This window comes from Hemiscyllium ocellatum, chromosome 36, assembly GCF_020745735.1.
Source record: "Hemiscyllium ocellatum isolate sHemOce1 chromosome 36, sHemOce1.pat.X.cur, whole genome shotgun sequence".
In the NCBI taxonomy this organism is placed as follows: domain Eukaryota; kingdom Metazoa; phylum Chordata; class Chondrichthyes; order Orectolobiformes; family Hemiscylliidae; genus Hemiscyllium; species Hemiscyllium ocellatum.
This window is the reverse complement of record NC_083436.1, coordinates 22,767,322-22,785,674: the sequence shown is the minus strand read 5'-3', so window position 1 is coordinate 22,785,674 and position 18,353 is coordinate 22,767,322.

Below are 18,353 nucleotides of genomic sequence, written 5' to 3'. Positions count from 1 at the left end.
ACATTCTCAAGGACAACTAGGGATGGACAATAAATTCTGGCCAGCCAGCAATGCCCACATCCTCGAAAATGAACTTAAAAACCCTCCTGTTATAACTTACTTGCAGCTTACTTTGTCGTTTGAAGTATGATCCTGGAAAAAGGCAGATTGCCTTTATGCGGATTATAGCAAGTACCAGCAACCTGGCCTGAAGTATTTAGATGCGGTCTGAGGTAAATCTTAGTGCAGGCAATGGGTCTCCTTGTTTGGTTGTCTGCTGACCAGACTAATTTCTCTCACCACAATACCCGAATTATTTTTATTCAACCTTATAAGATCATAAAACATAGAGCCGAAATTAGGTCATTCAACCCATCAAGTCCGCTCTGCCATTAAATTATGACTGTTGTGTTTCTCCCACTTTCTCCCCATAACCCTTGAACCCCTTGATACAAGAACCTATCTATCTCAGTTTTTAACACACTCACTGACCTGTCCTCCCTAGCCTTCTGTGACAATGAATTCCAGAGATTCACCACTCTCTGGCTGAAGAAGTTACTCTCTGTTCTAAAAGGTCTTCACTTTGCTCTAAGGCTCTGCCCTCAAGTCCCAGTCTCTCCTACCCATGGAAACATCTTCCCAACTTCTACTCTGTCGAGGCCATTCAATATTCTGTTTGTTTCAATTAGATCGCCCCTCACCCATCTAAACTTCATCGAGTATAAACTCAAAGTCCCAAACATTCGTTGAATGTTAAGCTTTTCATTCCTGGGACCATTCTTATGAACCTCCCCTGAACACACTCCAAAGCCAGTACATCCTTCCTGAGATATACGGCCCAAAACTGCACACAATACTCCAAAATGTGGTCTGACCAGAGCCTTACCAAGCCTCAGAAGTACATCCCTGCTTTTATATTCAAGTCCTCTCAAAATAAGTACTATTATGCATTAGCCTTCTGAACTAGTGACTCAACCTGCAAGTTTACCTGCAGAGAATCCTGGACTGGAGCTCCCATATCTCTTTGCACTTCAGATTTCTGAACTTTCTCCCCATTTAGAAAATAGTCCATGCCTTGATTCTCTCTCCCAAAGTACATGACCTCACACTTTCCCACGGTGTTCTCTAGCTATTACTTCTTTGCCCACTCTCCTAATCTATCCAAATCCTTCTGCAGCCTCCCCATCTCCTCAATGCTATCTATCCCTCTACCTATTTTTGTACAATCTGTAGACTTAGCCAGAATTCCCTCAATTCATTCATCAAGATCATTAAGGTATAAAGTGAAAGGTTTTGGTCTCAACGCTGAGCCTTGTGGAAGACCACTTGTCACCAGCTGCCACCAGGACCCTTTTATCCCCACTCTCTGCTTTCTTCCAGACAGCCAAGCTTCTATCCATGCTAGCATCTTGCCTCTAATGCCATGGATTCTTATCTTACTCAGTAGTCTCTTGTGCAGCACCTGGTCAAAGGCCTTTTTGAAGTCCAGGTGGATAACAGTCATTGGCTCTCCTTGGTCCAACCTGCTCGTTACTTCCTCAAAGAATTATAACAGATTTGTTAGGCATGACCTCCCCTTGAAAAAACCATGCTGACTTTTCCCTATTTCACCATATAGTTCTTGTTCAGAACTCCCATCGTTCACAACAGATTCCAGGATCTTACCCACAACCGAAATTAGGCCAATTGGTCTGTAAATTTCCATCTTTTGCCTTTTTAAATGGGAGAGCCATGTTCACAATTTTCCAGACCTCTGGGGTCCACCCTGACTCTAGCAATTCATGAATGATCACCACTAATGCCTCCACTATCTCTTCAGCTATCTCCCCGAGAACTCTGTGGTGTAGTCCATCTGGTCCAGGTGATTTATCCACCTTCAGGCCATTCAACTTTTCTAGCACCTTCTCCCTGGCAATGGCCACCATACTCACCTGTGCCCCCTCATTCTCTTGAATGTTTGGGATATTGCTCATGTCTTCCACCATGAAGACTGTTGCAAAGTAATTGTTTCGTTCATCAACCATTTCCTTGATCCCCACTACAATCTCTCCAACAACATTTCCGAGTGGTCCAACATCCATTTCTGCCTCTCTTTTGCCCTTTATACACCAAAATAAACTCTTATAGTCTTCATTTATGTTACTGGCTAGCTTACCCTCATATTCAATCTTCTCCCTCCTGTTCAGACATCTTATGGCACACCTCAGTAGCAAGGGGGACTTGAACCAAAACTTTCTGTCCAGAGGCACTATCAATACACCATAAGAATCTAAAGTCAGGAACAAAGAGAAAGATTGTCAACAGGATTTGAACACACTCAGGTAGACCTCAATGGATGGCAGATGCAATCAATAGTCTATTATGGCCTGAAATTGAACTCAGCTGAACTGTTCAGAGTGTATTCAAATCATGTTGACAACGTTTCTCTTTGTTCCTAACTTTTGACTCTTATGGAACAGTGATACTGCCGCCGGACAGAAGGCTTTGGTTCAAGCCCTCCTTCCACAGTGCCATAAGGTGTCTGAACTGGTTGATTAAAAATAATGCAGTGCTCTAAATAGATGCAAGCTTTAGACGCTCGTGTCCTGAATTGCTTTAGGAGATGTGCATGAGTAACCAATTTTGTCTTTCTTCAGGCAATTGAACTTTGGTTCAATGCTTGAACTATGTTCACAATGCATTATTAGAAACTATGTCCATTAATTTTTGTTGGTTAATAAAATATTGCAAGAAAAAATGTGTTGCCAGGACTAAATTGGCAGTCAGCATATGCTTTCAATTGGCCATTGAGTTTAATTACAATGCAGATGGTAAAGAGACAGTTGTTATTTTGTAACCAGCGGTATGGACCTAATTAAGGTACAGAAATGATTCATTTCAATGATGAAAAAAAAACCTTCTGTTTTCATTTTGTGAAACATATCTGCTGCTCTTTACTGCTATAATTGTTTGCTTGATAATATATTGTATTCATCTCAGTTATCAAATATTAACAATTCTCACCCATTGAAGAGGTATACTCTCTTTCATTATTATTTATTATGTTGTTACCCCGTATTTGTGAAAAATATTCACTGTATTCTGTCTGTGGGGATTAAATAGTCAATTTTTCATTAGTAGCCAGCATACAGCACACACATTTTATTCTGAAATGGTGGAGGGGGACCAAAGAGTATAAAGTGCCCACTTTTACAGAAGTATAATATCAAATAAAGTTATGGCTACCTTAAGGCTTCATCTAGATGCCAAGGATAATTTTGGTCAAAGTAGAAGGATGATGTTGAGGGTTCATAAACAAACAAAAACCTTGACATTACTTATTACAGTTTGTTTTGCCTTTTGTTTCCAAATATGATGCTTTTCATGATTTTTAGTTATTACGTTATATTTAATTGTGTATTTTTTTCATCTTGCTACGTTCTGCTGGTTGTTTTCAGTTCTTCCATTCTGTTTTGTTCAACTCCTGTTCGTCTGGATTTCAACACAAAATCCAATCTGACACGACATATCTTGAAGGACTGCTCCACTTTCGAAGGTGCTGCCATTCCAGTGAGATTTTAAATTGAGGTCCCCTCCTATTGTCGCAACTAAATGTAAAAGATCTTACCTCAATATTTTGAAGAAGACAGGATAGTTCTCTGAATATCCTGGCTAATATTTTATCCCACAACAAACACCACAAAACACAGGACCCTCATCATTCTTCACATTCCCTATGTAGGGCCTTTCTTGTGTTAGTTAGCTGCCATAACATATTGACGAAACAATAAAAATTGTGCCTACTCCAGATACTTCTTGCTGTAACTTTTTTTTTACATGGTCAAAAACTAGTTTTATTGTCGTTTGTAATGTTTTACTAAATATCCATAATTCACTCTTATTCTGATACATTGTCTGATGATATCTAATCAGCTATTGTAGATACACTAGCTTTGAAATTATCTGATATCATGCCTATTTTACAAGTCTAAAACAGGCTCATATACAGCTAATATGGCAAGCAGCATGTGTCACCTGAGGTGCTTGTTCTGAAGAGGTTAATGTTCATGTTACATCAGCTCCACCCTTGTAAAAAAAAAGAACATTTCAAGAATGACCAAGTTTAAGTATAACAAAACCATCAGCCCTTAAAGCCTTTCAACTTTTATCAAAAATAGTGCTTTTCATTAAAAATAGTTATTTGAAATGGGGTTCTCCCAGGCCAGAACTATCCCAAAGCAATTGCCCCAAGTCCACTTCCTAATCACTCCATTCACCCTTCTTGCCCCTAATCGTCCGTTGTTCATTTCTAATCTCCCAACCAAGTCTCTACCTGCGGGACCATTGCCAGGGAGGAACTGTCAAACTTTGCTCTAACCAGTAAGGTTCTTCCATATGCCATGCAGCCATCGGAAGTTCACTGATATGGCTTCAGAATTCTAATTCCTCTTCTTATTTCAAGTCAGGAAATCAATCAATGTGCCAGCTTCTATTACTTTCTGCCAATTACTTTCTTTTTATCTCCAACTTGGAGCTTTGTATTTCAAAACATAGAGAATTTGGTGAACTTAATTATTCATTCTTCTTCATTGTTGGTCCTCATTTCAAATAGTTGAAGTATAACTCTAGGGAGGTTTTATTGCAACTATAAAAGATGCTGTTGAAACCACCTCTGCAGTTTTAGTCCACTTATTTAGGAAAGATACTGTTTCATCTTAAACAAATCAGAGCAGGTTCTCTTGGATGGAGGGATCATCTTATGGTGAAAGGTAAAAAAAAAGTTTGGACTGTACTCCCTGGAATTTAGTAGAATGAGATCTTATTGAAATATACAGAATTCTTAAAGGACTTGACATGCGAAATGTTGAGGGGATTTTTGTTACTCATTCACGGGATGTGGACATCACTGGCTAGGCCAGCATTTATTGCACATCCCTAATTATCCTGAGGACTGTTAAGAGTCAACCACATTGCTTTGGTTTTGGAGCCATACGTAGGCCTGACCAGGTAATGAACCAGATTGTTTTTTTTCCCCTGACAATCGTTTTATGGTCATCATTTGACCTTTAATTCAAATTCCACCATCTGCTGGGCTGGCGGAATTTGAACTCCTGTCCCCAGAACATTACTGGCTCTCTGAATTAACAGTCTCACGATAATATCACAAGGCAATCACGTCCACTTCAGTTTCCCCTCACACGGGAGTCAAGGACCATTGGTGCTAGGCCCACTATTGCTTGTTATTTATATAAATCATTTTGATGAGAATTTAGGAGGCATGGTTAGAAATGTTGTGGTTGTGAAAAAATTGGTGGTATAGTGAATAGTGAGGAGGTTTATCTAAGATTAGAAAAGGATCTTGATCAATTGGGACAATGGGCTGAGGAGTGGCAGATAGAGTTTAATTTGGATAAATGTGATGTGCTGCATTTTGGTAAGATGAACAATGGCAGGACTTATACAATTAAAAGTAGGGCCTTGGGTAGTGTTGTAGAACAGAGACATCAAAGGGAACAGGTAATAGTTATTTGACTTTGTGATAGATGTAGACAGAGTGCTTAAGAAGGGGGACACATTAGCTCAGTGGTTAGCACTGCCACCTCACAATGCCAGGGACTCAGGTTCAATTCCAGCCTTGGGTGACCCTCTGTGAGGAGTTTGCACATTCTGTGTACAAACCCGTGTCTGCGTGGTTTTCTTCCGGGTGCTTCGGTTTCCTCCCATAATCCAAAAATATGCAGGTTAGGTGAATTGACCATGCTAAATAGACCACAGTGTTCAAGAATGTGTACATTAGATGCGTTAGTCAGGGGAAATATAAATTAATAAGTTAGGGGAATAGGTCTGGGTACTCTTCAGCATGTCAGTGAGTTCTTGTTGAGCCAAATGAGTTGTTTCCACACTGTAGGGATTCTATGATACACATTTGCCTTCATTGCTCAAATCTTTGAGTATAGAAGTTAGAATGTCATATTGAGATTGTACCAGACATGGATGAGGTCTCTTGTGGAGTACTGTGTCCAGTTCTGGTGGCCCTGAAATAGAGAGAATATTAGTAAGCTGGAGAGGGTTCAGAAGGAATTTACCAGAATGTTGCTGGGAATGGAAGGTTTGTATTATACGGACAGGCTGAATAGGCTGGCACTACTTTCACTGGAGCATGGGAGGTTGAGGGGTGACCTAATGGAGGTTTATAAAATCATGAAAGGAATGGATAAGGTGAATGGTAGATGTCTTTTTCCTAGAGTGGGTGATTTCAAAACTAGCGGGCCTTTTTTTAAGAAAAGAGAAGAAAGATTTAAAAAAGACATGAGGGGCAATTTATTTTTGCACAGAAAGTCGTTTGTGTATGGAATGAACTCCCGGAGGAACTAGTAAGTACAATTACGACATTTAAAAGACATTTGGATAAGCACATGAATAAGAAATGTTTGGAAGGATATGGGCCAAACAGGCAGTTGTGACTAGTTTAATTTTGGATTATGTCAGCATAGATTATTTGGACTGAAGGGTTTGTTTCTGTCTTGTATGACTCTATGACTCTAATTCTGTACTCTGGTCAAAAAGTTGTCTTTAATTCTATGTTTCTCTTTTTGCTGGCATACGCTTGAACGGAAATGTACAAATGCTTTCTGTTAGATCTATTGATATTCCCTTATCTACAAGGTTATAGAATCATAGAGATGAACAGCATGGAAACAGATCCTTTGATCCAATTTGTCCATGCCGACCAAATATGCTGAATCAATCTAGTCCCATTTGCCAGCACCCGGTCCATATCCCTCCAAACCTTTCCCAATCATATACCCATCCAGATGTCTTTCAAATGTTGTAATTGTACCAGTCTCCACCACGTCTTCTGACAGCTCATTCCATACACACATCACCCTCTGCATGAAAATGTTGCCCTTTAGGTCCCTTTTAAATCTTTTCCCTCTCACCCTAAACCAATGCCCTCTAGTTATGGACACCCCCAACCCAGAGAAAAGACCTTGTCTATTTACCCAATTCATGCCCCTCATGATTTTATAAACCTTTCTACAGTCACCCCTCAGCTTCTGACGCTTCAGGGAAAACAGCCCCAGTCTATTAAGTCCCTCTCAAGAGCTCAAATCCTCCAAAACTGGCAATATCCTTATAGATCTTTTCTGAACCCTTTCAAGTTTCACAACCTCCTTCCTACAAGAAGTGGGCAAAATTGCAGACAATATTCCAAATGTGGCCTAACCAGTGTACTGTACAACTGCAACATGACCTCCCAACACCTTTATGCTATGCTCTGACCAATAAAGGAAAACATGTAAAATGCCTTCTTCACTATCTTATATATCTGCAACTCCACTTTCAAGGATCTATGAACCTACACTCTTTGTTCAGCAATATTCCCGAGGACCTTACTATTAAGTGTACAAGTCCTGCTAAGATTTTTTTCCTAAATGCAGCATCTCACATTTATCCAAATTAAACTCCATCTGCCACTTCTCAGCCATTTGGCCCATCTGATCAAGATACCATTGTAATCTGAGGTAACCTTCTTCGTTGTCCACTGCACCTTCAATTTTGATGTCATCTGCAAATTTACTCAGTATACCTCCTATGTTCACATTCAAATAATTTATATAAATGACAAAAAACAATGCACCCAGCACTGATCCTTGTGGCATACCACTAATCACAGACCTCCACCACTACCCTCTGCCTTCTATCTTTGAACCAGGTCTGTATCCAAATGGTTAGTTCTCCCCATATTCCATGAGATCTAAGCTTGCTAACCAGTCTATCATGAGGAACCTTGTTGAACACCTTACTGAAGTCCACATAGATTACGTGCACTGCTCTGCCCTCATCAATCCTCTTCATTACTTCTTTAAAAAACTCAATCAAGTTTGTGAGACATGATTTTCCACTCACAAAGCCATGTTGACTGCCCCTAATCAGTCCTTGCCTTTCCAAATATGTCTAATCTTGTCCCTCAGGATTTGCTCACCATCGATGTCAGGTCTATAGTTCCCTGGATTTTCCTTACCACCATTTTAAAATAAGTGGTACCATGCTGGCCAACCTCCAGTCCTCTGGCACCTCATCTGTGACTATTGATGATCCAAATATCTCAGCTAGGTACCCAGCAATCACTTCCCTAGCCTCTCAGGGTGTTCTCAGGTACACCTGATCAGGTCCTGAGGATTTATCCACCATTATACGTTTCAAGACACCCAGCACTTCCTCCTGTGTAACATGGACATATTTCAAGATGTCACCATGTATTTCCCCATATCCTGTATCTTTCATGTCCTTCTGCAAGTAAACCCTAATGCAAAATACTTGTTTAGTATCTCTCCTGTCTCCTGTGGTTCCACATATAGGCTGACTTGTTGATCTCTCCCTAGTTACCCTTTTGTCCTTAATATATTTATAAAATCCCTTTGAATTCTCCTTAACCCTAACAGTCAAAGCTATCTCATGTCCCATTTTTGCTATCCTGATTTCCCTCTTAAGTATACTCCTACTGCCTTTGTACTCTTCCAAGGATTCACTTGATACCTCCTACCTATACCTGACATTTGTTTCCTTCTTTCTCGTGACCAAAACCTCAAATTCTTTAGTCATCCAGCATTCCATACACATGCCAGACTTCACCCTATCAGGAACATACTGTCTCTGGACTCTCATTCTCTCATTTTTGAAGGTCTCCCATTTTCTAGCCGTCCCTTTACCTGTGAACATCCACACCCAATCAACTTTTGAAACTTCTTGCCTAGTATAATCAATATTGGCCTTCCTCCAATTTAGAACTTTAACTTTTAGATCCAGTCTATCCTTTTCCATTACTATTTTAAAACTAACAGAATTATGGTCGTTGGCCCCAAAGTGCCCCCCACTGCAACCTCAGTCACCTTCCCTGCCTTATTTTCCAAGAGTAGGTCAAGTTTTGCACTTTCTCTGGTAGTTACATCCACATACTCAATGAGAAAAGTTTCTTGTATACACTTAACAAACTCCTCTCCGTCTAAACTCTTAGCATTATGGCAGTCCCAGTCTATGTTTGGAAAGTTAAAATCCCCTTTCAATATCATCCTATTATTATTACAAATAACTGAGATCTCCTTGCAAATTCATTTTTCAATTTCCTGCTGTTATTGGAGGATCTATGGTGAATCCCAATAAGATAATCATCTCTATCTTATTTCTCAGTTCCACCCAAATAACTTCCCTGGATGTATTGCCAGGAATATCCTCCCTAAATACAGCTGTAACACTATCTCTTATCAAAAACACCACTCCCCACCCTCTCTTGCCCCTCTTTCTATCATTCCTATAGCATTTGTGTCCTGGAACATTAAGCTGCCAGTCCTGTCCACCCCTGAGCCACGTTTCTGTAATTGCTATGATATCCCAGTCCCATTTTCCTAACCATGCCCTGAGTTCATCTGCCTTCCTCGTTAAATCTTTTACATTGAAATAAATACAGTTTAATTTACCTTATCCTCTGCTTTGTTCCTACCTGCCCTGACTGTTTGACTTGCTCCTTTTCCCAAATGTACCAGTCTCAGACTGATCTCTTTCCTCAACATCTCTCTGAGCACTTCTCGCGCCCGCCACCCACTTTACGAATTTAAATCCTCCCAAGCAGCTCTAGCAAATCTCCCTGCCAGTATATTAGTCCCTTCCAATTCAAGTCCAATCTGTCCTTCTTTTACAGGTCACTGTCACCCCAGAAGAGATTCCAATGATCTGAAAAGGTGAACCCTTCTCCCCTGCACTAACTCCTGAGCCATGCATTCATCTGCCCTATCCTTCTATTCCTAGCCTCACTGGCTTGTAACACTGACAGTAATCTAGATATTACCATCCTTGAGGACCCTCTTTTAAAATTTCTGCCTAACTTCTCCTTAGCATCTCATCCATTTTCCTTCCTATATTGCTAGTTCCAATGACTTCCTGCTGGTTCCTCTCCCCTTTGAGAATATTCTGCATTGCCTCTGAGATCCTTGACCCTGGCACCAGAGAGGCAACACACTATCCTGACTTCTTGCTGTCAGTTACAGAAACATCTGTCTGAGCCTCTGACTAGAAAGTTCCTGATCACAGTCGCTTGGAACCTGACGTTCCATCACATTCCCCTTAATCCCATAAATTCCTCATTTCCTCTAATCACTGCTTATTCTCCTTTGCTATGATTATATAAATCTTTAAAACCCAAACCTAACTGTTTGTGGAATTATATTAGATTGAACTTAGAAAGTATCAGAATAAGACTGTGATCTAGTTAGCTCCAAATAAGAGTTAAAAGCTTTAAATTATTTCATTTGGTAATCTAGGTAAATCAGAATCCATTCCAAACAAAGGATGTCAGAAATAGCTGAAGAAAAATAAAGATGGATCTGGGTTGTGATGAAACTTCTTTAAATCTAATGTCATTTTTCAGTTTCTAAAGTTTGAGGCTTTTTTAATGTTAATCCATTTCTACATAATGTCCCTTAATATCTTGACCTTCTTTCAGTAGTGAAACAACTGACTAAATTGGATAATAATGTCACTACAATGACTGTTCAGAAATTTAGTCAACAGTATATATAACTGCCATTAAATCTAAGTCCTTGCGATTGGAAGACAGAGACTTTAATACATTTCATGGAATTGTACTTTTTAATATAATTTTTGACAAAAAAGTTTCCTTTTCTTATATCTGATGAATTACAACTTCATTCAACATAACAAGGGAACTGAGAAATAAATTTTATGCTTGACATTGATTTAATAAAGCACATTTCAAGTCTGTACCATGATAGAGTAAATGGAACTATAGATTTGTGAAATGTTTTAAGTTAATCAAGCAAGACTATATCCTTCATCCATTCTCACATCTTTAAATCTATCCAGAACTAACCTGCTTAATTCCAACCACTATTCCCCTCATATCCTCACCCTTCACTGCTGCACTCTCTTAGCCCAACTGCACTCAAAAAACTAATTTATCTTTTCTGTTCAGTTTCACTTGAAACCAAATAGGAAATTGGATGGATATCCATCAATCTGGATGTCTTCCAATGTTCCTCTGAAAGAATTAAAATTTGGTTATGGAATCTCATACATGCAATCTGAGAAGATTTTTTGTAGTACTTAAGAGTGCAGTAGTGCCCTTTTATGGGCAACTTTTACATATGTATATACCGAAATAAACCAGTGTTCTGAGCTCTTGAATCCCTATGTACAAAATACTGTTTTAGTCTGTCCTGCAAATATGTTGCATTTGGTGATTAGTTTGGTTCTAAGTGTGGGTTAGATAATTTTCCAGCTAACCAGTCGAATTGAGATCTGTGTTTTTTTATGAGAAATCTTATCATTATGGAAAGGCTGTTTGTGCCTTTGAAAGGATTGAGTTTCAAAGATGAACAGGTTTGATTTGGAGAATACTTCGTAATCAAGAGAACCTTAGCATATACATAGAATGGGGTGGCTCAAGATTATCACTGTCAATAATAGACTGACTATTCTTGATGATCTGTTAATTAGATAGTAAGGGGCTTCTATTTCTGACCAAAGAAGATCCAAATATGTATGAAACATTCAAGAATTTGCGCACTCCTGATAAACCAATTAACATGCATCAGTCCTGACATTTTGTGTAAGCTTAGGCAACACTACAGTCAGAAGCTATTAGAGATCACAGAAAGGATAAATTTTAAACAAGAAATAAGTATTCTTAGTGAAGATATTGGAGATTTTATCGTGGCTTTGAAAATGCAATCCATCTATTGTAACTTAGGAGAATTTCAAAAGAGAGCAATACAGGACAGATTTGTGTGCAGTTGACAAAGTGAGGGCGTTCACAATAATTCACCCATTTCTCCAAACTTTGACGGAACTGACCAAACTACATTATAAATGGATATGATAGACAGTGACTCAAGAGAAGTCTAACTTAACAAAAGTCTGTCCTCTGTTAAAGTAAATAAGCTGCAGCTGAGTAAGGCACAGTCCCTAGCAAAACCAGTTACAGATTCTCATTACTGATGCTTAGGCTAATATTGGACACAAGATTGTCAATTCTTAAACTCCAGGAGTGGTATCTGCAGAAAAGAAGTGTCATCTCACTGAGGCAATCCAGATAAAAAGGTGCATGGAGTAACTGCCTTTGGAAAGAAATGGCACTCACTAATACAAATGGTTGTTAAACAGAAACAGGTCAGTGAGATCAACACAATAAGAAGCTCAAGGATGTTCATTGAAAATTCATCATGTGCATCAACTTCCCAGTAACATTGGATGGAGTCATAGTGGACATGAAGGGACATCTGTCAACATGACTCCTGAATTGCTACATTATCAAAAAATGAGTCAGTATCAATTAGAAAAATCCTACCTGGGATTAAGAAGATGGAGACAAGAAAGAATTCCCATAACAGGAAATGTGACTGTTCCTGGCACCTACAAGGAACAAAATAAGACAAGCCAATTATAATGATGCAAGTTTGAAAACATTCCTTGCTCAAGAGAATCTGGCTAACAACACTGAAGTAAAACTGAAATGAGAACTTTTATATAGATGCAAAATGGAAAGTTAAAGTTTCCAACATTGGCAAGTAATCTTAGTAGTTCACTGAAATTGACCATCTGATTCATGGATGAGCTCAACATGTAGATTCATAGAAATGTCACGTCAGTTTACTTCAGGTTTTCATAAGTACCCTGTGCTCTCAGGGAGAAAATGGAGCAAGAGCTGTAAAGTTTGGAGACATAGAACATTATCACAAGAATTGAACATGTAATTGTGCTTCTCCTATTGAGGTATGTTAGCAGTTACCTTATAATTCCCTCATAGCGTTAATGAGACACCTGATAATTTGCCAAATGTCACAAATCTGTTCATTATATTGTAAAGAAGTCAGGTTATTTAAAAATTAGATCTGATAGAAACTTATCTAAAATTTGAAATAGATGATGACTAAATTCTTAATTTGCTACTAATTAGCACACAGTTTTCTAAAGTTTCATAGGTTGTCAATTGGTGATTTGTCAGCCCTTGAGATCTTTCAAAGGATAATGTACCAAACTTTGCAACAAATTCAGGGAGTAGTGTGTTGTATAGATGGTATATTTATTTCAGCTCTCAGTAGTGAGATCCATGATGACAAGCTGAATGAAGTGCTCCTACCTTTGGAAAACAATCAAGTTTGGGTAAAGGTAGTCAAATCTGAGATGTTGCAGAATTATGCGAAATATTGGGCCCCAGTAAAGACAAGGCTAGGTTGCCTTCTACCCAGAAAAAAGGTTCAGGGAATAAAAATGTGCCACAACCACAGAATATTTCAGAGCTCAAATATTACTTGGGATTAGTGAAGTATTATGATAAAATTATAGCAGGTTTCACAACAACATCGCATCCATTGAAGTTAAAAATCACACAACACCAGGTTATAGTCCAACAGGTTTAATTGGATGCACACTAGCTTTTGGAGTGACGCTCCTTCATCTGACTATAACCTGGTGTTGTGTGATTTTTTAACTTTGTACACCCCAGTCCAACACCGGCATCTCCAAATCATGGCATCCATTGAACAAAGTCTTGATGGGCGATGTTCTTCAGTTTTGAACAAAAGAATAGTGATACATTCAATTTGCCTAAAAGCACATTGAAAGATTGCACAATACTTTTACATTACAATGCATTCAAAACAATTTTTTTTAATTTCAAAAATATACTTTATTCATAAAATATTCATAAAATAATTTGATACACTGTACATTAGGTAATGCCATACATATGTCCACATTTACATACACAGCTCAGAAATTATTATTATTACATACAGGTCTGTGCATTTCTCACTCATACATCCATATATTGAGCTGAGGTGTCAGCAGAGCCCAAATGACTGCATGGGCCCCCTGATCTTCTTTAGACAGGCAGATGTTACACGGTGGTCTTTCCCCACCGCGCCTTGGCGGCAGCTGCCCCAAGCTTCAGCGCGTCCCTCAACACGTAGTCCTGGACCTTGGAATGTGCCAGTCTGCAACACTCAGTCGGGGTCAACTCCTTCAGCTGGAAGATCAACAGGTTTCGGACCATCCAGAGTGCGTCCTTCACCGAGTTGATGATCCTCCAGACACAGTTGATATTCGTCTCGGTGTGCGTCCCGGGGAACAGGCTGTAGAGCACGGAGTCCCGCGTCACAGCGCTGCTCGGGACGAACCTCAACAAATACCACTGCATTCCTCTCCAGACTTCCTCTGCATAGGCACATTCCAGAAGGAGGTGTGTGACAGTCTCGTCCCCCCCGCAGCCGCTTCGAGGGCAGTGTGCGGTGCGGCAGAGAGTCCGGGCGTGCATAAATGATCTCACAGGTAGAGCCCTTCTCACCACCAGCCAAACCATGTCTTGGTGCTTGTTGGAAAGTTCTGGCGATGAGGCATTCTGCCAAATTGCTTTGACAGTCTGCTCAGGGAATCACTCAACAGGATCCGCCCTCTCTTTTTCCCGAAGGGTCTCAAGGACGCTACGTGCTGACCACTTCCTGATGGACCTGTGGTCAAAGGTGTTTTTCTTCAGAAATTTCTCCACGAAGGACAGGTGGTACGGAACGGTTCAACTACTCAGAGCGTTCTGCAGCAGCGAGGCCAGGCCCATCCTTCGCAACACCGGGGACAGGTAGAACCTCAGTACGTAGTGACACTTGGTGTTTGCGTACCAGGGATCCACGCACAGCTTGATGCAGCCACACACAAAGGTGGTCATCAGGGTGAGAGTAGCATTGGGAGTGTTTTTCCCCCCATTGCACCGGTCTTTGTACATGGTGTCTCTTCAGACCCAGTCCATCTTTGATCTCCACATGAAGTGGAAGATGGCCCGGCTTACTGCGGCAGCACAGGTTCTGGGGATAGGCCAGACCTGTGCCACATATAACAATACTGAGAGTACCTCACACCTGATGACCAGGTTTTTTCCCGCGATGGAGAGCGACCATTGCTCCCATCTGCCTAGTTTCTGTCTCATCTTCCTGATCCGCTCTTCCCAGGTCTTGGCGCACGCCTCAGCACTCCCGAACCAAATACCCAGCACCTTCAGGTGGTCAGTCAATTAAGTAAACATATGATGCCTTTCCATGTGAGTAGATGCTATGATCTGTTAGGTGATGGTGAAAAGAGATCAATTACACTTGCCTACTGTACCCTCAGTGTGAGTGAAATTATGCTCACATAGAACATGAACGATTGCCTCTGATTTTTGGAATAAGATAATTTCCTAACCACTTGGATCGGAGTTCCACAATCAAACTTAGAGAAACTCCAGTTATTTTGAATCCAAAAGCTCCTGTACCATTTTAGCTGCAGCCTGATTATTGGGATGTGCTTCGATTTGTCTCCTTACTGGTATTATATTAAGTATAAATATTCAGAATTTCATTTTAAAGCGATGTAAATCCAGCAAAAAGGATGACCATAATTTATATGTAAGAGTGATTTGTCATTTGGTGGAAGTTTGTTGGTAAGTAGGGCGTCAGAATTTTAATTCCAGCCCACAGCTGCTATAGGGCCTTTGAGGTTCATATTTAGGGATGAAATTGACAAACTGTTTAGCAAGAGTGAGAGAAAGAAGACTGAAGCTGAACCAGAAGGTTAAGGTGAAAGAACATCATCATTACTGGTTGAAATAGCTGTCAGGAATAGTTATAATTATATGTAGCCACTCTGTTTCTCTCTCCAAAAATGCTGTCAGACCTAATGAATACTAACCTGTTTATATTGTGATTAGTTTAGTTGTTGTTGCATTGATTATGTAATTTCAATGAATAATAAAGTATGAACACTTACATTTCCACCTTTATGGTGTGATAGGAGCACTGTAAATGCAACATAGAACCTGAAAATAGAGTAACAATCTGATACAAATGTTATATTACTCAATGTTCTCATTTTACGCTTAGGACGCTGTTCATTATTAATTAATAACAAAGAGATTAAGTCAAAGACTAGTTGATATTTGCAGGGCCTGATTTCTGAGCCTTGCACAAATCCAGCTAATAAGTATTTTTGAATTTATAATCAGCTTCTAAAGATTAGAAGTAACCTTGTGCACTGCATGGTCCAATAATGCGATTATGGTATTCTAGTCTCAGTGGCCCATAGTTGCTGTATATTTTTGCCCACAAGTAGGGTAGCCTACTTAAATTATGAGAGTACTGCTTTAGAATATTTAATTTTTTTTTCCCAAGCTTGTTATTTACAATGCCCTTCAGGAATATCATAAGCGATATTTTCTTTTGTAAAGACCAGGAAACACATCGACTGATCCATTAATATTTAGAGGGGCTGAGACACAGGGCAATTTTACCATTATCAGCTTGTTAAAATCAAGGTCTGCAAGATAGACATCATTGCCATAATCATTGAATTCTATTCCTCAAGAATATCATTCTTAAATATATCAAAGGTGTAAAGGATACTGTTGAATGAGTCGAGAAATTACGAGTTTCTTTTTATTTCTCACTTACACGCTGAGGTATGAAACTGTGGAATTATTTGCTGCAGGAAATAGCAAAGTTAGTTCCACAATGGATGAAGTGACTGCCTTATGTCCATTAACATACTACAGTCATCTATTGTCAAAAACAATATATTATAAGTAAGACCATATCTTAGGATGGCACAGTGGCTCAGTGGTTAGCACTGCTGTCTCACAGCACCAGGGACCCAGGTTCAATTCCAACCTCGGGCAACTACCAGTGTGGAGTGTGCACATTCTCCCCATGTCTATGTGGATTTACTCCAGGTGCTCTGGTTCCCTCCCACAAACAATATGCAGGTTAGGTCAACTGGCCATGCTAAATTGCCCATAGTGTTTTGGGATGTGTAGGATAGATGCATTAGTCAGGGTTAAATATAGGATAATAGGGAAGGGGAATGGGAATGTGACTGGGTGGATTACTCTTCAAAGGGTCATTTTGGACTTGTTGGGCCAAAGGGCCTGTTTCTACACTGTAGGACTTCTATGATAACTGGATGCTTCTTCTATCACAGTGTAGACTATATCAATTGTGCATACTATCATTAAAAATACTTTAATGTGTACATATCCAAATAAATGATTCCTGATGAAGGGCTTATGCCTGAAACGTCGACTCTCCTCCTCCTTGGATACTGCCTGACCTGCTGTGCTTTTCCAGTATCACATTCTTGACTCTGTTATTCAGTATCTGTAGTCCTCACTTTCTCCTATATATCCAAATGTATGTCTGCTGCAAAATTTGGTGAATTCATTACAGCTTGTTGCTCTCTGCTATGTACTTGATACCGTTACAATGTGAATTAGAATTATGCTAACATTTCTTGCACCAATAAAGAGTTAATGATCCATCACTAAAGTACTTTATATCAATTTATCTCAATTAGATGTTCATAACACAATGCATCTTGGATCCACCTACTAGGAATTATAATTTTGCCATGGTAAATATTCATATTTAGCAGAACCTGCAATATAAAGATTAAAAGCAGTTGAGTCATTTGAAGGAGATTTTCAGTTGTGCGCGACACCTTAAACAGATTTTGCAAAGACAATATTCTAAAGATAACATTATTCAATTAAGATCTTAGGTTGAAAATGTTATAAGTGTGACATTACTTTCACAGCAACTCTAGAAATGATTGATGAACTAAGCAAATTAATATGCAACTGAAAGTCTTACAGATGTGTTATGCATATGTCACACATGTTTGGCATTAAGTTGTCTTCTTTTTAATATGTTCTATACATGTATCAAACATTCCATCGATGTATATTCTTTTGCTCTTGCCTATTATATTCTCCACATTCATTTATTTCAAACAGCAGTTGAAGTCTCTCTTAAAATAATTTATGAAATAAGAACTAAGAATTCCACATTGTAACCACATACTCTGAAAAGACATTACCTAACTTTTCTTCCAGTTCTGTTGTAATTATCTTATTCTTGTGCCCTCTCATTACTGTCACACTGATGAGGCAAACAATCTATCACTGTATCCAACACAGTCAGACAGATCAAATGTCTCTAACCTAAAGATATCTCCACAGATACTGACAGCCAATTAGTGCAAATCAGTACGTCCAAGAGTACATGAAAGACTGGCTTGTTCTTGTTCATTCTTCAAGACATTTTCTTTTGGATTTTTTTCTCACCATCCAATACAAAACCTGTAAGTTTGCCCTGTACTTGGAATCACATAGTCTGAAATATGTTATCTAAATGTTTACCATTTCTTTTGTGAATTATAGTTTTTACCAATTTTTCTATGGCATTGGGAAAAAAGATTCATCTTTACTTAAAAAGTTCTTTGTAAATCACTTTGGTACTTCAGGATGTGCTGAAAATGAAATAACTGAACAATTAATACAAAGGCATCTAAATGAGTGC